We start from the raw sequence: 13,183 nt of genomic DNA, 5'->3' as shown, positions 1-13,183 counted from the left end.
TCACATAAGGACTCTCAAGGGAAAAGGGAGAAGACCAGAGAGTAAAGTTTATAGGTTTTATGGCCTGCTTTCAAGGAGAATAGTTTTAGTTTCTATGACCCATTTTTGGTAGAGAAATGGGGAAAGGAGAAAGGAGAACAGGAGAAGGTCAGAGAGAAATTCTTGCTTCTGAGGCCCTTCCAATTTCCTTCCATTGAAAGTACTCAGCAGACCATAGTGTCATACTTTGGGATGACATGTTCTAAGCCCTAACCGGGGCCATGGCAGTGCCTAAGATATAGCACACACACTCAGAGAAAGCCCCAGTCAGTGGCATTGCCTTAAGGTGAACTCAAACTGCCAACCTGAAGGGATGTCTGTGATGCAAATTATTATTTCCATGTCTATTCAGTTTGCTTTTCTTTCTCTCAGTTAAAGGGAAAGAATATCCCAAGTCTTTGTATTCAGAGGAATATTCATCCTCATTCTCTGAATATCCATCCAGAGGGGCTAGAGAAGCGAGGTGAGAAATTATAGGTGTTTACACAATCATGACAAATAGAAGACACTTGGATGCAACATTACCAATATCTCTTGCCGTCTTTTACCCTAAATTACTTGTGAAATTGAAATATAGTTACAAAAGCATTTTCCTCATTTCAAACAAAAATTGTGAAATGTATAAGTTACAATTAGGTTATAATTCTTGGCCGGGCGCGGTGGCTCACGCTTGTAATCCCAGCACTTTGGGAGGCAGAGGCGGGCGGATCACGAGGTCAGGAGATCGAGACCACGGTGAAACCCCGTCTCTACTAAAAAATACAAAAAATTAGCCAGGCGTGGTGGCGGGCACCTGTAGTCCCAGCTACTCAGAGAGGCTGAGGCAGGAGAATGGCGTGAACCCGGGAGGCGGAGCTTGCAGTGAGCCGAGATTGCGCCACTGCACTCCAGCCTGGGTGACAGAGCGAGACTCCGTCTAAAAAAAAAAAAAAAAAAAAAAAAAAAAAAAAAAAAAGAAAGAGGTTATAATTCTTAAAAGAATTCCAAAAAGCAAACGCTTCCCAGTAAGTGTAAATCACATCAGAAAAGTTGAGAAAATAATTTTTAAAAAGTAGAATGAGGGAGGCAATCCTGGATCTTATTGATAGGGCAATAAAAGTAATAGCACATGGACTTTTCATTACATTGTTTCTTAAGCTGGTATTACGTGAACTATAATAAAATGATTGGTATCACCCTAGAGACATCTGAACCATCAAAAACTGGAGAGCAAGAAAAAAATGACTAATGGAGCATCTCCATGCTGTTGCTGTAGTTTAAAATGACAGAAAACACCCCATCTCCCTTTCACTCATTGTGGACTCACCCTTAGGACTAGCTCTGGTGATGGTCTCCAGGCTCAACTGATGTCACTTCAGGTCTTTTTGGAGTCTGTCTCTTTCTCTATTTTCTGCCCAGTCAGATACCACTGTAGCCTAGTGCACTTTGTTTTAAATGAACTTAGGAAAATGTTTCTGAACGTCTTTTAAAAAAGTACTGTTTTTCTATCTTTTAATCCATGTAATACTTTCACTTGATTTTTTGGAAAAATTTACATGGTGCTGAAAAGCATATGTAACTTAACCCAAATCAATAGAAGCAAAGATTTCTGTTTTCGTAGCTGCCTCTACATTTCCATAGTACATGCTTATGTAGCTATTTCTCGATTGGTTAGTTTCAGACATCATGTATTGACTTACCCTTAGACGAGAAAAGGACTTACCCTCCTTGCACTATATCGTGTCTTCCCATTCTAGATATATCATCATATTTCATTAAACAGTTGAGTGTTACATTAGTAAGTCTATGTAAATATAATAATTGATTAAACAGTCAGAAAGTTACTATGATTCTATTTGCTTTTGTGGTTCAGACTTTTTCTTGCTCTTGCCAAATATATTAATCAAATACTGTTAGTTCTAAATTATCCATCTACAATATCAAGTGCTCTTTTATTCTGTGGATCTTCCTTTCTGTCTACCTTCCTGCTCCAAACCAAACTGGCAAATCTCTAAACCTGTCTGTGTGTGACAGATACTTAATATATTACTGGGAAACTTCATGGCAGTATATAGAGATATTCCTCATTCCTTTATTTTACTTTTTAATTTTTTGCAGTTAATGATGTAGTCTCGCCCTGTCTCCCAGGTTGGAGTGCAGTGGCATGATCATACCTCACTGTAACCTTGAACTCCTGGGTTCCAGCAATCCTCCCACCTCAGCCTCCCAAGTAGCTAGATCTAGAGGTGCATGCAACCATGCCCATTTTTTTTCATTTTAATACTTTTTTTTTTATTGTAGACATAGAGCCTCACTTTGTTGCCCAGGCTGGTCTTGAACTCCTATCCTCAAGTGATCCTCCCATGTCAGTCTTCTAAACTGCTCAGATTAGTGACATGAGCCATGGCAACTGGCCCCTCATTCCTTTTTATAGCTGCACGGTATTTCATTGCTTGGGTCTACCATATTTTATTCCAGCAGTCCCCTACATATAGATTTTTTTCTCTTTAGCTTTTTGCTTTTGAAATAGTGCTGTATCAAACAGCTTTGAGCATAACCCTTTTTATTTTATTTTTTATTGATTCCTAGAATTGATATTACTTGGTCAGAGAATAAATTTATATGCAATTATTCTAGATATTGCTAAATTTCCTTCCATTGGGCTTTATATTTTTGTGTTCTCTTCAGTTATAAATATAATTGCATGTTCACCCATAATCTCTCAAATAGAGTACTTGTCAAATTTAGGGAAATTTTTCAAATTGATAAATCAGAAATTGGATCATAATTTTGAGTGCAGCGGCACAATCTCGGCTCACTGCAACCTCCACCTCCCTGGTTCCAGCAATTACCCTGCCTCAGCCTCCCGAGTAGCTGGGATTACAGGCACATGCCTGCACGCCCAGCTAATTTTTAGTAGAGACAGGGTTTCACCATGTTGGCCAGGCTGGCATAATCGTGTCCTTAATCTGTATTTTGCCTATTATCAGTAAGACTAAGCATTTTTTTCACATTATTCACAAATATTTAAACTTATCAATTCACGCTGCTCATATTCTATAGCTCATTTTAGAATTACAGAAAATCATTTTATTTTAATCTATTATTATTTTAATGACAAACTAGCTTAGAATCTGGTCATTTTCTATAGGATTACTGGCCTCTTCTGTATTTTAGAAGCTATTTATATAAAAAGACATTGACTTTTTATCTATGATATAAGTAAACACATAACTGGTCTTGTTATAAATTTTGCAAGAAATATTCCCCTGTGAAATAAAGTGATGGTTATTAGAATGGAAGTTATATAACATACAGTGCTGAATTAAGGACTTAATCCATCAATTCCAGCCTTATTCGATCCTTTTACTTTTTTAAAACATGATAGATTTTGAATTTTGTCAAATGCCTTTTCTGTGTCTATATAAGCAGATATAAACATAAGATATTTTATCTTAACTCTAATGTGTTAGATTTCATTAATGGGACTTCCTGATATCTAATGACTCTTCAATTCCTAGAATAAAGCTTACTTGGTCATAATGTATAGTGTTTTTTAATAAATCTATTTGCTAGTAATTGATCTAAGATTTTTATGCAGATATTTACAAATGGGATCGGTCTGCAGTTTTCTTTTTTCATTGAATCTGTCAGGTTATAGAAGAAAGTATTTTGCTAATTTTATAAAAATAAACTTAAAAGTTTAACCTCTTTTTCCCTGGACTGGAAAGACTTAAGGTTAAGGTGCATTGAGATTATATCATGTTTAAAGTGCACTTTGGAGAATGAAGCAAGAAGTTTGTGAAGCCATCAAGGTCTAAATCTTTTATTGTGATGGAGCTTGTTAGCTGCTTCCCCTTTTCTTCTATGGCAATTACTGTCTTTAGATATTCTCTCTACTGGGGCCAATTTGAGTAAGCAGTATTTTTATATAAAATTTTCTTGAAAACTGGCATAAGACAGGGATGCCCTCTGTCACCACTCCTATTCAACATAGTGTTGGAAGTTCTGGCCAGGGCAATCAGGCAAGAGAAAGAAATAAAGCATATGCAATTAGGAAAAGAGGAAGTCAAATTGTCCCTGTCTGCAGATGACATGACTGTATATTTAGAAAACCCCATCATCTCAGCCCCAAATCTCCTTAAGCTGATAAACAACTTCAGCAAAGTCTCAGGATACAAAATCAATGTACAAAAATCACAAGTGTTCCTATACACCAATAACAGACTAACAGAGAGCCAAATCATGAGTGAAATCCCATTCACAATTGCTTCAAAGAGAATAAAATACCTAGGAATCCAACTTACAAGGGATGTGAAGACCTCTTCAAGGAGAACTACAAACCACTGCTCAATGAAATAAAAGAGGACACAAACAAATGGAAGAACATTTCATGCTCACAGATAGGAAGAATCAATATTGTGAAAATGGCCATACTGCCCCAGGTAATTTACAGATTCAACACCATCCCCATCATCCTACCAATGACTTTCTTCACAGAATTGGAAAAAACTACTTTAAAGTTCATATGGAACCAAAAAAGAGCCCACATTGCCAAGAAAATCCTAAGCCAAAAGAACAAAGCTGGAGGCATCATGCTACCTGACTTCAAAGTATAGTACAAGGCTACAGTAACCAAAACAGCATGGTACTGGTACTAAAACAGAGATGTAGACCAATGGGACAGAATAGAGCCCTCTGAAATGATACCACACATCTACAACCATCTGATCTTTGACAAACCTGACAAAAACAAGAAATGGGGAAAGGATTCCCTATTTAATAAATGGTGCTGGGAAAACTGGTTAACCATATGTAGAAAGCTGAAACTGGATCCCTTCCTTACACCTTATACAAAAATTAATTCAAGATGGATTAAAGACTTAAATATTAAACCTAAAACCATAAAAACCCTAGAAGAAAACCTAGGCAATACCATTCAAGACATAGGCATGGGCAAGGACTTCATGACTAAAACACAAAAAGCAATGGCAACAAAAGCCAAAATTGACAAATGGGATCTAATTAAACTGAACAGCTTCTGCACAGCAAAAGAAACTACCATCAGAGTGAACAGGCAACCTACAGAATGGGAGAAAATTTTTGCAAACTACTCATCTGACAAAGGGTTAATATCCAGAATCTACAAAGAACTTAAACAAATTTACAAGAAAAAATCAAACAACCCCATCAAAAAGTAGGCAAAGAATATGAACAGACACTTCTCAAAAGCAGACATTTATTTAGCCAACAGACACATGAAAAAATGCTCATCATCACTGGCCATCAGAGAAATGCAAATCAAAATCACAATGAGATACCATCTCACACCTGTTAGAATGGCTATCAATAAAAAGTCAGGAAACAACAGGTGCTGGAGAGGATGTAGAGAAATAGGAACTCTTTTACACTGTTGGTGGGACTGTAAACTAGTTTAACCATTGTGGAAGAGAGTGTGGCAATTCCGCAAGGATCTAGAACTAGAAATGCCATTTGACCCAGCCATCCCATTACTGGGTATATACCCAAAGGACTATAAGTCATGCTGCTATAAAGACACATGCACATGTATGTTTATTGCAGCACTATCCACAACAGTAAAGACTTGGAACCAACCCAAATGTCCATCAATGATAGACTGGATTAAGAAAATGTGGCACATATACACCATGGAATACTATGCAGCCACTAAAAAGGATTAGTTCATGTCCTTTGTAGGGACATGGATGAAGCTAGAAACCATCATTCTGAGCAAACTATCACAAGGACAGAAAACCAAACACCGCATGTTCTCACTTATAGGTGGGAATTGAACAATGAGAACACTTGGACACAAGGTGGGGAACATCACACACTGGGGCCTGTCATGGGGTTGGGGGAGGGGGGAAGGATAGCATTAGGAGATATACCTAATGTAAATGATGAGTTAATGGGTGCAGCACACCAACATGGCACATGTATACATATGTAACAAACCTGCACGTTGTGCACATGTACCCTAGAACTTAAAGTATAATAATAATAAAAATTATATGTATCTCTTTTATCTAGGTTTTAAAATTTAAGTTGCCTACAGGTTTTTTAGTTTTTTTTGTTTTTAATAAAAGTCCTACTGCATACAACATTAAACATGGACACACATCTTACTCTCAATATTTCAATAGTACCACCTGGGCTACGATAATCTCATCATAGCTACTATTAAAAATATATTAGTTTTAGAATCTTAACTTTAATGTATTGTACTTCAAGTTGTACTCTTTTATATTTAGCTAAATTCACTTATAGACTTTCTACTAATTGGCAATTTGCCAGCTTACAGGTGGACATGTGTGCTACTTCTGTATATTTTTATTGCAAAGAAATCCTGTAGAAGACCTGCTAGAAAGCTCTACCGTCTTTTCCAATGAAGCGTGCTTTGGCAGATGAAGCAAGAGAAGACTTAGGTAGTCAAGCAAAATTTAACATCTCTCTCTTCTATAGTTACGCTGAAAACATTTTCTAGACCTTGATAAGTCTTTGTGACAACGCCCTCATTCTTGTACCATTTCCTCCTTTATGGTTCCCTGAGCTCTCATCTCTTTTTATCTCTTCTACCTGAGAATCACCTCTCTGACCTCCCTTTATCTACTAAGAAAATATTTTCAATATTTCTTCTCTCTTTCTCTCTCTCTTCCCCTCTCCTCTATATGCCTCATTTTGAAACATTTGTTCTTCCAAAGACACCATATTTATTAAAGTTACATTTTTTCACTCATGCTATCAGTGTTTCATGATTGCATATCAAAGTAAAGAACCTTTAAGATTCTTAGCAATCCTTTAGGATCGCTTACAACACTTAATACATTTTTCTTTCATTTGTTGATATTTTTAAAAATGGTTCTTTATCCCTACTATATTTTGGGGACTCCCAGGTCTAGAGCTTCTATTCTGGGGATGGACAATAATAAAATACTTCTTTTCCAAGTCGTCCCAACGAGAAGAACATAGAAACTTGAAGAAGCTGAGTTTCAGGGTACATGGAAATATCATGTTTCATTATGCAAATAGATTTCCTCTAAACTGGCCTGCATTAAGAAAGAGCATCTGCTAATTATACCAGGGGGCAAGACTACAAAGGCCAATTTACATTCTATGTGTGGTGTCCTCAATTTGTTTCTGAGAACCAAAACAATATAAAGGGTTACAGATGGTTTAATTATTGACAGTCACTCCCTTGCTTTCTCCCTGAGGGTGTCAGGGTCCCAGGCTCTGCTCACCTCACAGTGGTGGCTCAGCCACCCTGGCGAAGGCTTCCAGGATCCCCTTAGCATAGGCTCAAAGGTGGGGGTCTTTCTGTTAGCCTCTGAATGACACTATGCTTAATATAATGATAAATAAAATGAAACAAACTAGTGGACTCCTTCTGTTTAATTGCTTCCTCCTTGTCTGCTGTTCGCCTTTGTCTATGTTGAAGTAACTGCTTCCTCTCACTAAAGTACATTCTTGGTGAGATTATTTTTCTTGTATCTTATCCAAAGTTCTGTTTTGCGTGTGTGTGTGTGTGTGTGTGTGTGTGTGTGTGTGTGTGACATCCACAGACCTGATTAAAATCCAATTATCAAGGGACAGTGCAACACAATAGGTTGCATCCTGGAGTAGCAGCTGTGAGACCTGCACTCTCCTTCCAAATTTGGTTCTTATTGGTGGAGTGGCCTTGAACAACCTCTTTTGCTCAGTTCCCATATGCGAAAAATAGGGTAACAATGAATATTTCACAGGAATTTTATAATTAATAGTATATATGAAAACATTCATTAAAAACTAAAAAAAAATATATGAAGAAAAAATGCAATTACTATATCCTTTGTAGCACTTATTTATTTAAAGCTTATATGTGCCAGTCCTCTTATAGCTAATTTTAAGTCTATTTTTAAGTACATTAAAACTTTGAATATTAACAACATCTCTTTAAATAGGTACTGTTATCCTCATTTTACAGATGAAGAAACTGAGGCTCAGAGAGGTTAAGTACCTTGCTGAAGGTCACACAAGCAGAGTGGTTTGGCTATGGAGGCTAGGTTTTTGATCATGACATTGTACTCCTTTGTATACAGTATCTTGGGCATAAGAGGCCCCCCTAAAGGAGAAAGAGGTAGTTAATTAGGCATAGTAAGTTATATATAGTAAAAGATATTTAAAAGTTTTTAATACTGTGCTTTGACATATCCAGCATCCTTGGCCTATTAAAAAAAGCCCACTAACTTTCTAATTAACAGAGCCCAAACTGTAATTGTTATTTCATGTTTATTTTCAAAGCTACTTGTGAATGGCAGCATCTGTCAGCTTTTGGTGGATGCTTCTGTAGGTGCCTTCCAAGTAGTCATTCAAGTAGGACAAACAAAAATTTCATGCAAATATTCATGAATATTGATAATTTTTAAAAATCTATACTATTAGAAAGTGATTTTATTTGTTATCTAAGAGTTAACCTACGTCTAATAAAAATGTTTATTTTTTGAGTCACCAAATTTATTTGAAAACCTTTGCCATTCAGGTAAGAGAACACTGATTTTCATCTCATTTCAATTTAAACACTGTAATTCCTTCTCACCACACCCTCCAAGAAAAGTCTATTAGTTATTTTTCCCTCCATATTTTTGGTTGCGGTTAGTACAGGTGAATATACATAAAATGGACCTATTGATTTCAAGGCAAATATCATCAATTACAGCCACTTAAGACTAGGACATCCTCACCTCTGCTCGGTTTTTACTGGTGGTGACCCACATAGCCTGTGACTTGACCTGGTCTATTTTAACCTCAAGAACCTATTTCCAATGCCCTAAGTTGTAAATTTTTCTCTTATTTTATTTCATAGAATGGTCCTGAAGCACTGAACTTGTCAATGCAGGATTTTTGCATTTTTGTATTAATCAGTATATAAAATAGAAGGGCAGCTTATAGGACACAAAGTACATAGGCTCTTTTTGGGACATTTGGATCTAGGAATACCTGGTGGCATCAGACAGGGGAAAAGAGTAAGGAATTGGTCTGGCTATAATCTCCAACTTCTTCTCTCCCCAGAATTTTTGAGATATATAATTGATGTTTTCCTATATCATATGAAAAGTGTTATAAAAAAGTAGCTTTGAGATAAGCTATGTGGAAAGGACTCCCTATTCAGTTAATGGTGCTAGAATAGCTGGCTAGTCACACACAGAAGAATGAAATAGGACCCTTACCTTTCACCATATCAAAAAATTAATTCAAGATTGATTAAAGGTTTAAATGTAAAATCTCAAGCTATAAGAATCCTAGAAAATAACGTAGGAAGCACCATTCTGGACATCAACCTTGGGAAAGAATTTATGATAAGTCCTCAAAAGCAATTGCAACAAAAACAAAAATTGACAAGCAGGACCTAATTAAACTAAAGAGCTTTTGCATAGCAAAAATACATCAACAGAATAAACAGGCAGCCTACAGAATGGCAGAAAATATTTGCAAACTATGCATCTGACAAAAGTCTAATATTCAGAATCTGTAAGGAATTTATACACCTCAACAAGCAAAAAATAAATAATTTTATTAAAAAGTGGGCAAAGGATATGAACAGACACTTCTCAAAACCACACAAAATTTGCCAACAAACATATGAAAAAATGTTCTATATCACTTGTCATCAGAGAAATGCAAATTGAAATCAAAATAAGATACCATCTCACATGAGTCTGAATGGCTATTATTAAAACAACAAATTCCAGCAAGGCTATGGTGCAAAGGGAACACTTACACACTGTTGGTTGGAATGCAAATTAGTTCAGCTGCTGTGGAAAGCAGTTGGAGATTTCTTAAAGATCTTAAAACAGAACTACCATTTGATCCAGCAATTCCATTACTGGATATATACCTAAAAGAGAATAAATCATTCTCCCAAAAAGACAGCTGCACACATGTGTTCACTGCAGCACTATTCATAATAGCAAAGATATGGAATCAACCTAGGTGCCCATCAGTGGCGGATTGGATAAAGAAAACATGGTACATATGCACCATGGAATACTATGCAGCAATGAAAAAGAAGAAAATCCTGTCCTTTGCAGCAACATGAATGCAGCTGGAGGTCATTATTCTAAACAAATTAATGTAGGAACAGAAAACCAAATACCACATATTCTCAATTATAAGTGAGAGCTAAACATTCAGTATACATGGACATAAAGATGGCAACCAAGAGACACTGGGAACTACTAGAGCAGAGAAGGAGGGAGGAAGTCAAGAGTTGAGAAACCACTGGGTACTATGCTCACTACCTGGGTGATGTGATCAATGATACCCCAAACCTCAGCAGCATGCAATATACCCATGTAACGAAACTGCACATGCATCCCTGAATCTACAATTAAAGAATAAAAGTTGAAATTATTTTAAAAATATTAAAAATACCGAACACCACATGTTCTCACTCATAGGTGGGAATTGAACAATGAGAACTCATGGACACAGGAAGGGGAACATCACACTCCGGGGACTGTTGTGGGGTGGGGGGAGGGGGGAGGGACAGCATTAGGAGATATACCTAATGCTAAATGAGGAGTTAATGGGTGCAGCAAAACAACATGGCACATGGATACATATGTAACAAACCTGCACATTGTGCACATGTACCTAAAACCTAAAGTATAATAATAAAAATATATATATATTAAAAATAAAGTCTTTTGGCTGGGTGAGGTGGCTCATGCCTGTAATCCCAGTACTTTGGGGGGCCTAGGTGTGCAGATTGCCTGAGGTCAGGAGTTCAAGACCAGCCTGGCCAACACGGTGAAACCCCATCTCTACTAAAAATACAAACATTAGCTGGGTGTGGTGGCAGGTGCCTGTAATCCCAGCTACTCAGGAGGCTGAGGCAGGAGAATCACTTGAACCCAAGAGGCAGAGGATGCAGTGAGCTGAGATCGTGCCATTGCACTCCAGCCTGGGTGACAAGAGCAATACTCCTTCTCAAAAAAAAAAAAAAAAAAAAAAAAAAAAAGGCTTTTAATACTAATTTAAAAGATGGCTTTGAGCCCCTTTTTCTTCAGAAATTGTGGAGCAGCCATGGTGTTTAGGAGATCTGAAATCCCAGGCTTCCTTCTTGTTCTTTTATGCCTTGGTCTCACAATTCTCCCTTTAACATTATACGCCCAGTGCTATGGATGTTTTGAGACTGTCCTCATTTTTTTTTTCTTTTTATAAGCATCTCAAGATTGGACTCATTGAATAAGATGCAAGTCTCCTAATTTAACTTAGTCTGTTTTGGTAAATTTTTTCGCCCTTATTTTATCCCCATGAATTACTTCTACCAATGATTTTGTTGGTAAAAATTCCTTACAACAACGACAGCTGTTTAACAACTTGAATTCTTGTTTGAAGAAAAATTGGTTCACATGCTACATAAAATGTTAACTGTCAACTTCAGAAATACAGGAGATGTTTTTAAATAGTATATATGAAATTGTTCTGGGTGGAAGATATTTGTTTTTGCCAAGTGCAATAAGAATTTATCAAACATTTTACCATTCAAGCCCCTTTGAAGATTATCTGAATCATGACCCTTCCATTTCCATTACAAGCATGTCGTTAAACATGATATTCTCATAACATCAAGAGCAAAATGGTAACTTCTCATGTTGTACTTATTGCGGTTGTATCCCATATATTCCTGTATATCTTTGTATACTATAAAAGCACAATAAACCTTACAATATATAAAACACCAATAACTCTGAGACTAATGTATTATAATAATCATTTTCTGACAATAATGAACATTTTTCCCTAAGAAAAGAACATTCTGTACATTATCCAGGGTGGGGCATGGGAAATGAGTCTCAAGGTTAAGTTATCTCTGGTTCCTGGACATCTATAATTCCTTTTCTGACAAGTTCATTTATAACATACAATACACATTGATAAGTTATCAGTCACATGAAAATTTGAAGGAAGAAAAAAAAGTACCCATTGAATGAAAGATCATTAATCTTTTATAACAAGGTTTCAAAGTATATTTAAAGTATATTTTGGTCCTGCTTACTGAATGTTACATTGAGGACATCTGATCTTTGGCAGACAATGAGGTATCAAGCCCAGGTTTCCAACAAATAAAATTAAATAAAATGTCATTAAATTCAGCAAACAAATATTTAGAATCAACAAGGTATATGTAACAAAGTATGTATTTCAAAAAGTAACTTAGCTGTCTTACTTTCATTATACAGAGGAAATTGCACCAAATTCTTATTTCATTCCCCATCCAAGGGCCACTGAACTACTTGCCTAAGTAAGAGTAGCATGAGCATCACTACTAGCAACTGTGATAGCCAGAATACTAATTAGCTTAATGAAATACATCTGCCATTTCCACTTTATCAAAAAATGAACAGTATCCAGTTCCTGTATTATAAAATCACACCCATTTCCCATCAGAATTTTAATTGAAGCAAAATACAGGAAATCAGAAAGATAAAACCACTCTCAAAGGCAAAATATCCATGTTCTTCATCAGAAATAGAAACAAAACACAAAGTAGATAGGGCTTGCTGTTTCCAGAAATGGAAGCAAGTAGAGCCTACTGGCAGTTTGGGTTCCAGTGCATGATAAAAACTGAAAGTGCCCTGCTGGAAATGTGACTAAGTAAGAACTCACAACCTGAAATGAGGTGCTTCAGTGGGGCTCTCCCTGCCATGATGGAAGCTCAGAACAGTGGTGCTCACCAAGCATATGAATCAATGGTTAGAACTATTATAAAATTGCATCACTAGGGGGACAAGAGGAAATAGATAATGCCAAGAAATGAGGTGAAGACTACACCACCCAATAGCTTGGCATCTGGTTTGCACTATTTACAATATTGATGTGAGATAGAGGCCCCCTAGCCACACTACAGAACATGGCAGGCTTCCAGTCAAGATGGATCTGGGAACCCATATTCCAAAATTCGTGAAGAATACCAATTTAGGAACAGCAGCCATGAGATAAATTCAGTCTAGATAAAAAATGAAAATATAATAGAGAAATATGAAAATCAATTTGAAGCATATATGTTAAGGATCTTCAAAGAGATATAAAAAGTACAAGACCACTGGAGGAAAAAAAAGAAAATATAAAATAGCAAGAAAGAAAAGAAAAAAATAATGAAGTA

General features: G+C 36.5%; 2 long non-coding RNA genes across 2 annotated transcripts in view; both read right to left on the bottom strand.

Moving 5' to 3' along the window:
• The window catches only part of LOC115835200, a 683,509-nt gene that overhangs the window by 546,702 nt on the left and 123,624 nt on the right, over positions 1-13,183 (bottom strand). The window lies entirely within an intron of this gene.
• LOC105739837 overlaps positions 1-13,183 on the bottom strand; it is a 43,315-nt gene that overhangs the window by 258 nt on the left and 29,874 nt on the right. The gene's annotated exons all lie outside the window — the stretch shown is intronic.

The sequence above is a fragment of the Nomascus leucogenys genome, chromosome 5 (genome assembly GCF_006542625.1).
Source record: "Nomascus leucogenys isolate Asia chromosome 5, Asia_NLE_v1, whole genome shotgun sequence".
Taxonomy (NCBI): domain Eukaryota; kingdom Metazoa; phylum Chordata; class Mammalia; order Primates; family Hylobatidae; genus Nomascus; species Nomascus leucogenys.
This window is presented reverse-complemented; position numbering and strand designations above follow the sequence as displayed.